General features: G+C 44.3%; 1 protein-coding gene across 1 annotated transcript in view; it reads left to right on the top strand.

The window, feature by feature from the left end:
- The window catches only part of Snta1 (syntrophin alpha 1), a 21,310-nt gene that overhangs the window by 8,239 nt on the left and 5,305 nt on the right, over positions 1 to 7,766 (top strand). The gene's annotated exons all lie outside the window — the stretch shown is intronic.

Genomic DNA, 7,766 nt, shown 5'->3' on the forward strand with positions numbered 1-7,766 from the left:
CTATCTATCTATCTATCTATCTATCTATCTATCTATCTATCTATCTACTTGCTTATCTATCTGTCTGTCTATCTATTTATTTTTTTGACAGGGTCTCACTGTGTAGACCAGGCCGGTCCTGAACTCACAGACATATGCCTGCTTCTGCCTCCCAGGTGCTAAGATTAATGGAGTACATAATTACATCTGGTTCTTTTTAAGCTTTTTGGGGGTACAGTCTTACTGTTTAGCCCAGGCTGGTTTTGAATTTACAATCCTCTTGCCCCGACCTCTGGACTATCAGGATTATATGTCTTTTTTTATTTTTTCCAAGACGGTGTTTCTCTGGGTAGCTCTGGCTGTCCTAGAACTCACATTATAGACCAGACTGGCCTTGAACTTAGAGGTCCACCTGCCTCATGCCTCCTGAGTGCTGGGATTAAAGGCATGCATCAATGCCTGGCTAGGATTATATATCTTAATCACTGTGTTCTGCTTTACAGTTTTTCTTACTGGAATTCCTATTCTCCCCTTTCCTCTCTCTGGCTCCCTGTTGTGATGTTGCTGTGGTGATGGAGTGCTGGAACTGAACTTAAAGGCTCACACGTGCTAGGCAGTTATCTACCAGAGCTCTATTCCCAGCTCTCTGGTCTCTTTTTTTTCTGGTCTCCTGGCCGATGGCATCATGGAAAGGGGCAGTCCTCCTAAGGCAGCACCATAGGCTGAAATGGCAGGAGGCGTATTGGGTGAGGAACTGGGCTTCCAGGAGGGATTTGGAAAGCCTAGGGCACAGAAGGATGCTGGGTCGTGCTTGTTCCTGAGTATATATGGTTAAATGCACTCAATTTCCCCAATTTGAACCAGGGCTCTTAGGTGCTTTCTGGGGTCTAGGTTCCCTGAGAGCCCAATCACTGGCTCCATTGTTCTGGACTTCTACATCCCCAACCTACTCCCAAGGCTGCCTGGAAGAGCCATGGAAGGCACGCCTGTCATTTGGATGTGAGCTTGGCAAGGCAGCTTAGTGGATAGAGAATCCTCTGAGGATGTCCTGGAAGAACGGGTGTCACCAGTGAACTCCGGGGGTTTCCTGTAGCCTTCCTCTCCTGGCCTGAGCTGGGGGCTCGGCTGGGCCTCAGCCACCCCAGCCTGCCGTCTAGAACTTTTTTCTGCTAAGTCAGGGATGTGACAAATCTTCTGAGCCTGTTCTCAGCCACAGAGATATGCTTGTGCCCAGAGCCCGGGTGCAAGCTGGCAGCCAACACGCCTCTGTCTGCTGCTTAGAGAGGCCCATTGTGTGTGCAGATCTCGTGCCAGGATTAGCTTGGGCCCTGAGAAGAGAGAGGGATACCTACCAGGAAAATGCCCTTCTCTTTCTTTCCTTTCCTAATTTGGCTGACTATACTGACAGTGACAGTAGTTAATCTTAAAGTAAGTCTTTATTCAAAGTGGGAAAGTGCCATACAGAGATGATGATGATGATGATGATGATGATGATGATGATGATGATGATGATTATTGTTTGTTTGTTTGTTGAGGCAAGGTTTGTCTGTGTAGCCCTGGCTGTCCTGGAATTCACAGAGATCTAGCTGCCTCTGCTCCCCAGTGCTGGGACTAAAGGCCTGGACCACCATGCCTGGCTGAGATTCTGTTTTTTAAAAGATATATGTGTATATAAAGATGACTAGCGTGGAACAAACTTGTAATCCCAAGTACTCAAAAGACTTAAACAAGAGGATCTGCTGAGCCCAGGCATTCAGGGACATCCTGGGCAACACAATGAGACCCTGTCTTAAGAAAGGAAAAAGAAACTGGACATGGTGATACATGCCTTTAATTCCAGCACTCAGGAGGCAGAGGCAGGTGGATCTCTGTGAGTTTGAAGCTTGCCTGGCCTACAGAGTGAGTTCTATGACAGGGCAGTCAGGGCTACACACAGAACAACCCTGTTTTGAAAAACAAAGTAAAACAAAAAAGATGTTAAATCTAAATTTGTGTGCTTTCTAAGTACAGCTCTTATTGCTCATCAAAGGGGCTATTTCACAGAGCCACAGCTGGTCAAGGAGCAGAAAATGAGTGTGACATTGGTGTGCCCAGTCTCAAATTGGACACCTATAACATAGCCCTTATACCCAGGACTAAGGGAAGGTAGATAAACAGGGGTTGGAAAGATTGTGGGAGCCAGAGGACCGAGGGAATTGCTATGAGATAGAGTCTTCTGGACATGATAGGAGTGTTGCTGCCATGAACTCTCAGCAATATGGTTGCCTGTACAAGAGCACTAGGTTGACATGCCGACATGGATGGGAGAAAGGTTCAAAAGGTCTTACCCACATCAAAGAGCAGTAAGGGCTACTGAAGGAGAGAGAGAGTCAGTTTTCTTTAGGGATGAGCCCCCAGATAACTCAGTCAAGCCTAAGTGGTCAGTCGTATACCCGTGTACATTTTGGGTAACAACTATTGGACTTAGGGGGACAGGGGGAGGCATGTGTGTATATGTATAAACAAAAATAATTATAGAAGAAGAGGACATGAATTTGAGAAGGGGATATAGTGGAAAAGGGCATGAGAAGAATTGGAGGGATGGGAATGATAAAAATACAGTGTACTCATGTTTGAGACTTTCAAAAAATATAGAGTTGATATGCTTCTGAAATTCTTAATGATAGTGTCTAGAGGAATTAAAAAAAAAAAAAAAAGACATGCCATTGCATTAGGGAGGCCTGTGTGATGAGAGTCCCTTTCCTATGAAATAGAAATCTTTGCTCTCAAGTAGATCTCCTTTAAAAGTTTGACTCACTTTATTAGAGTTTCTTCTAGTTGAAAGGTACAGCCATTTTATTTATTACCTTTTGCAAATAAAGTGTAAAGGCATAAGGGTGGGAGGAGCTGGTGAAATGGCTTAGTGGCTAACCTGAGTTCCATTCCCTGTACCCACATTGGGGTGGCTTACAAGTGCCTGTGAATTCAGCTCCAAGAGATTTGACACCCTCTCTGGCCTTTGTGAGCACCAGCACGCTGTGGCATAGGTCCGTACAGAAAGGCACAAATAAAAATAAAACTTTTTTTTTTTTTAATTAAGACAACAAAAAGGAGAAAAAGTAAAAGGCTGGGTGTGGTGACACATGCTTTTAATGCTAAGCACTCAGGAGGTAGGAGGATTGCTATGGGTTTTAGGTCACCCTGGACTATCAGTAAGACCCTGGATCAAAAAACAAATGAACAGGGGCTGGAGAGATGGCTCAGTGGTTAAGAGCGTGGTCTATTTTTCCAGAGGACTGGGGTTTGATTCCCAGCAACCACATGACAGCTCACAACTGTTTATAACTTCAGTTCCAAGGGATCTGATACCCTCATGCCAACTAATGCACATAAAGTAAAATTCAATAAATTAAAAATAAACAAATAAACAAACCAAAAAGAACAAAGGAAAAGAAAAAAGACACAACTATACATTAGCACATGAATAAATGTTCATGGTAAAAGACAGCCTAGGATAATAAGATTGCTTTTATTATTTAAATAACTTGTTTATTTTTAGTTTATGTGCATTGGTGTTTTGCCTGTGTGAGGGTGTGTCAGACCTCTGGAACTGGCATTACAGACAGTTGTGAGCTGCCATGTGGGTGCTGGAACTTGAACTTGGGTCCTCTGGAAGAGCAGCTAGTGCTTTTAACCACTGAGCCATCTCTCCAGCCCTGCACAAAACTTTTCTTAAGTCATGCAGCTAAGAAGATTTTGACTCTAACTGAACTGATTTATACTTGGTTACAGAGACCACTGTTGCTTCAGACTTGGATGATACTACCTGCTTTATTTTTTTAAGATTAAAACATAATGAATGTAAAGCCAAGGCCAGCCCATTTATCAGGATGAGACAGTGCATTTCTAGTGTCTAGTATAGAAGCTCTTTTTTCCCCTGGGCAAGTACTGTACCACTGAGCTATACCTCAAACCTAGAAGCTTTCTGGGAGCAGAAGCCATTGTGTACTTCCCTCTAGGGCTGGCACTGGGCTCTGTCCATCGTGGATTTTGAGAGCGATGGTCAATCAGTTGGGTCTCTGACCTTTTCTTCTTTCCCACTAACATTCATGATTGTGGTTGCCATTCCTAAATCTTTAAGAAGGTCTCCAGGCTCATTCTGGCTTGTGAAATTTGAGGTTTTCTCTGATGGGTCCGAGGCCAGCCAACCTCTGGCTCCTCCTCTGGGAGATAGACCCTGCTCTGTGTCCTATGTGAGTTGGCTGCATATATTAGCAGCTTTAAAGTGGATGTAGGTAATTTTGGGGTGACCTATTCAGCGGAGCTGAGTGTTCTGTGTCCCTTAGGTGCCAGAGGGACTGCTGTGCCTGGAATAGACATAAATGGAACCCTTGTCTAGGTCTCCCATTAATGCAAAGACCTCATTATTCTGACCATTGTTCTCAAGGAGACATTTTTTTGGCTGCACACACATAACTTTGGATCATGTGACTCCTCACAGACAGAACTTGGCCTAACCTAGAGCTGGCCTCGATTGCATAACTCAATTGAAATGCTTGTGGCCATTGCCAGCCAGATGGCTCAGCAGGTAAAGACGCTCACTGCCAAGCCTAGTGACTTGAGTTCAGTCTCGAGAACCCACATGCTGGAGGAAGAGAACTGATTCCTGCAAGCCATTCTCTGACCTCTGCACGTGTGTTCATACAGGTAAACACAAACAAGAAAAACAATTTAATACAAATAATTAGGGCAGGAAGCAGTACACTGGCAGAGTGCTTCCTTGCCAATACCATCACCTCCCGCAAGCAAGAAAAACAAATAGGAAAGCTGCCTGTAGGTCTTTAGATGCAGGTTGATGCCCTGATCAGTGTGACCCCCATCTGCTGATGATAGAAGAAATCACGCTGAGAATAATTATGACGCTGGTTATAATTATTATGTCTGCTACTTGCTGAGTACCCACGATGCACTAGCCCCTGTGTGAAGTGCCCTCCCCGTGTCTTCCATTGGCTTCCTAATGCCAACGCCTTAAACGAGGCACACTGTTAACCTTACAAGATACAAATGAGGACATTGAGCTGGATGTGGTGGTGAATGCCTTTAATCCCAGCACATAGTGGGTCCCAGGCAAACGATGGCTACAGAGTGGAATTCTTTCTCACAAATTAGAAAAATAAAAATTGAGCCCAGATCTCTCAGAAGTAATCTTGTTTTGGAACTCGCTCAGTAGACCAGGCTGGCTTGGAGCTCAGAGATCTGCCTGCCTCTGCCTCCCGAGTGCTGATTAAAGGTGTGTGCTACTACTGCCGGACAGCAGGTAATGTTCTTCACTGAAAGACATGTATTCCCACTGCAAGGCATAGGGTTCTTTAAGGTCTACTTTATCCATTACAAAACAATTTTAATCCCATTGAATAGGTAAAGTTAGGTTATCTTAGTTATTCCTCTTACTGCTGTGATAAAAGAACTGATAAAAAACAATTTAAGGAAGGGCACATACTGTCTATCATGGCAGAGAAGTCCTGGCAGCAAGGGCTTGAGGTGGCAGGCCACAGGCATCTGCAGCCCATAAGCAGATGGAGACAGATGCTGGTACTCAGCTGGCTCTCTCTTTATGCATGCACCACTAGAGCCCATGGAATGGCATTAGCCACACCTCATTAACCTAATCTTGAAAGTTTCTCCCAGGCATGCCCACAGGCTTGTCTCTTGGCTACTCTAGCTCCTGTCAGTTTTGGCAGCCCACAGTCACATCACATTAGGTTAAAGTATGCGAGAGAATTGGGCTTGGTGCTTGCTACACAATCAACACCCAGTAAATGCTCTTTTTGTTGGGTGTGGTTGCTCGTGCCTTAATGCCTAGCACTTGGGAGCCAGAGACAGATAGATCTCTGCATGTTTGAGGCCAGCCTCGTCTACACAATGAGTTCCGGGCCAGTCAGCTCTACAGAACTTCTTTCTCAAATAAATAAACAGGATTCTTTCTCCCGTTATTAAGATCTTAAAACTCACTGGGTGGTGGTGGGGCACAACTTTAATCCCAGCACTCAGGAGGCAGAGGCAGGTGGATCTCTCTGAGTTTGAGGCCAGCCTGGTCTACAGAGTGAGTTCCAGGACAGCCAGAGCAACACAGAGAAACCCATTCTCAAAACCAAACCAAACCAAACCAAACCAAACCAAACCAAACCAAACCAAACCAAACCAAACCAAACCAAACAAAACCAAACAAAACCAAACAAAACAAGAAAAGATCCTAAAACTTTAGGTCCAATGATAGGGCTCATCTCGAGACACGTGACCACCTCAGTTCAATTCCCATAACCCACCCAGAGGTTGGACTCTAAACTCCCCATGGGTCACATAGCACATGTATCCATGCAGTCACACACATGGGAACATCTCTGTCTCTATCTCTGGCACACAAAGTTAAACTAAAAGGTTCAATTGTAAAAGGAACTTTTATTTTCCTGAGGTAATTGTTGTCTTGGAGGCTTACTGCTAACCTAGGCCTAGTCCAGGAAGCTTCTAGCCTCTGTACCATCTAACCTAGGCCTAAAATATTTTCAGCCTCTGAGACTTACACTGCTGAATAACTCACCCTTTCTTGTTCCTCTAAGAACAAGAGCTCTGAGCTGGCTGGTTCAACTCAGCTGTTCTGGCTCAAACTTCTCTCCCAGCTGACTTATTCAATCTGGCTTCTCTCTCAGCCTCTGAATTGCTCTGCTTGGCTCCAAAGTATCTACAGCGATCTGCTCCAATTTCCTGGCTCCTTCTCATTCTCTGGCTCATTCAGTCTTCACCTGAGTTCTTTTTCTGTAACCTGTCTCTTTATTACTGTCTGGGTAAAACTGCCTCTCTGTTTCTCTCTCATTGACCCTTAAGAATCGTCTCTTTCCTCTCTCTTCTTGTGAGAGTTGGTTATATACTTTCTGTCAAGTCTTTCTCTGATTCATCACTCTTTCTACCACTCAATTAGACATCACTTTCAAACTTCCTTCTACAAACTATCTTTACCATCATTGTTTGGGATTAAAGTGGTGTGTACCACTATGCCTGGATCTAAGCTTTTATTTACCTGAAACTTGCTCTATACCAGGCTGGCCCTGAACTCGGATCTATTTGCTTCTGTCTCCTGGGTTAAAGGTGTGTTTGTATTTTACCTAGATCACACAAATCTTTGCACATGATCTTGCCAGCCAGATCACACACAGGGATGATCTTTTGCCAGACAGAACAGCCATATTCTGAATTAATGTTCCTCTACATCCAATTTTTGAGGTGAAAGGGGCCTTGTTTATGGATTCTAAAAAATACGTGTATTTTTTAATTTGTATATTGTGTGTGTGTGTATGCATGGATATGCCTTTGCATCATGGTGCATGTGTAGAGATCAGAGAACAACTTGGAAGTCAGACTGTCAGGCCAAGCTGCTAGCATCTTGACCCACTGAATCGTTTCCAAGGTCCAGTGGCATATTTTGCAAACTGAAGTATTTTAACAATTAAAAAATGACATATACTCACTAGAATGAAGCACAGGGACTTAAGGTGGTCACTTCACAGTCAGGGCCGAGATATAGCTCAGTGTGGAGCACTTGTCTAGATACATAGGACCCCGGGTTCTATCACTAAAATGAACTTGGGAGGCAGAGGCAGCAGAAGGAGTTCAAGGCTAGCCTGGGCTACATGAGCCCACATTTCAACAACAATAATAACAAGAAAACCAACAAACCCCCAACTTCACAGCGATAACCGCTGTTGTTTTTACATCAAGGAACTTTCTATACTTGTACTGCCCCCCCCCCCCCC

This window comes from Psammomys obesus, unplaced genomic scaffold (genome assembly GCF_907164565.1).
Source record: "Psammomys obesus unplaced genomic scaffold, mPsaObe1.curated_primary_1811, whole genome shotgun sequence".
Taxonomy (NCBI): Eukaryota; Metazoa; Chordata; class Mammalia; order Rodentia; family Muridae; genus Psammomys; species Psammomys obesus.